The following is a 1,848-nucleotide window of genomic DNA, read 5'->3' on the forward strand; positions in this document are numbered from 1 at the left end:
GAGGACAGATCATTAAATCAGTCTGGACCTAAAGATATGTGTCAAAACTGTTGCATGTTAAGGTCGAGGCTGCTTCAGAAGACGTAAAGGGAGAGACTGAGGGCCTTTGAGTGCGTTGAGGGTGTTTAGGTTTGGGGTTTTCGGGGAGTGAAGCTTCAGTAGCTCACATTAGTCACTCTGTCAGATGTTAGGGAGATACACGAGGCTGCACTGGTCCCATTTGATGCCGAACAGCCTTTGGAATTCAGATTTCCCAATATTGGCAAGTCTTGATCATAATTAGAGAATGAACATGTGTGGTGTTGGGAATGTCTCTGGCATGACTCTTCGCTTCCAACCTCTAATCTCCTCTGTTTCATCTTATGCCATGCAAATATCTCAGAGGACAGTCAAATATTACTGTTTTGATGTCTCTGGACAATAGCCGGGTTTGTTTGCGTTGGATACCAGCTGCTCTCATTAAGGTAAAATACAGAGCAAATAAAAAAAGAGGATCATCCCTCCCTGGGGTCAGACCTTCCTGCTTAACAACCAGCCACCTTCCTGTTGGGGCCCTGTCATGTGTCACATGTGACTGACAGATAACTGACACCTTTTTGTCGTTGAGAGTTTGTCCTCGACTTTCATGGGGGGAAATCTGCATGCCATTTTGGAAATGCAAATATCCTGCCATCCTTTTGCTTCTTTATTTTTCACTCACACATAAACAGATCATAAAATGTGAAAGAATTCACAAGCAACGCCTTTAAGTGCTGTCAACAAATCTAAAAACATAAAATCAAGAGGACTCTTGTCAGCATCTCAGAAATTATTGTTACCGTTCAAGCAACCCCAAATTTTGTAGTGCCACTGTGAGCAACGTTTGGAAATAATTTGGCCATATTTATCTAGTGAGCTGTCATTTGGAAAAGACAGGCTTTCAACATGAGTGCCCATTTATTTCCACTGCTTATTGAGTGGGGCTGAAATGGTGGAAAACAAGCCTCTCTTGATGTGACGAGTGCAGAGTGGATCTCCTTAACATGGCAGCCTGCTGTGTTTCACATGTAAAGACGGGCAACTGGACATAATGGAAGCAGAGAAAAACACAAATTGGCTCCTTTTAATAAAAAAAGAAAAAGTAATGGTAAATTTATGCATCAGCGTAATCAAAACGAGAGGAAGGAGATGGGGAGCAGAGCGGATGGCCTTCAGTGGAATATTCTCGGATGCAGATTAGAGAGTCCTTGTTAATGAGATTCATTGACAGTCTAATACGCATAACAGCATGCTCCCTACTGTGGCTGTCTGTGCCGTCCCTTTCTCTCAAACCCCTTGCTTGTCTCACATTTTGCTCTTTTTCTCACTTTCTTCCGCTCGGCCTGGGAGGGAATCATGTTTACATTGGACCATGTCGGTGGGGGATCCGGCCATTTCCACCAAACCCTGTAATGATCGCAGTTGTGTTGTCATACCTTTAACATCACACGCATTGCATAGCCCTCCTGTCTCTCCTTCCTGAGGGGCTTTCAGCAGGAGGAGCAGCCAGCCAAGACACACACAGACACACAAGGGCACACACACACAAAGCACGTTAGGATTTGGATATGGGTGGTGGCGCCACGTGACAAGCAGGCAGCTGGGCCACATTAACAGGAGTAATGACAAACGGGCCTCTGCTGTTGGTTTTTTCACTTATAAGCAGTGCATCATAGCCTGTCAGGTGCTGTCACTCAACAGAGCGCTTTAGTATGAGTGTTTTAAGTGTGTGTGTGTGTGTGTGTGTGTGTGTGTGTACACTATATGTGTGTTGCCCACCAGCCGAATCCTGAAGGATCCTTCTCCGGGGAAAGCTGTGCAGGGAAAGTA

The sequence above is a fragment of the Micropterus dolomieu genome, linkage group LG22 (genome assembly GCF_021292245.1).
Source record: "Micropterus dolomieu isolate WLL.071019.BEF.003 ecotype Adirondacks linkage group LG22, ASM2129224v1, whole genome shotgun sequence".
Taxonomy (NCBI): Eukaryota; Metazoa; Chordata; class Actinopteri; order Centrarchiformes; family Centrarchidae; genus Micropterus; species Micropterus dolomieu.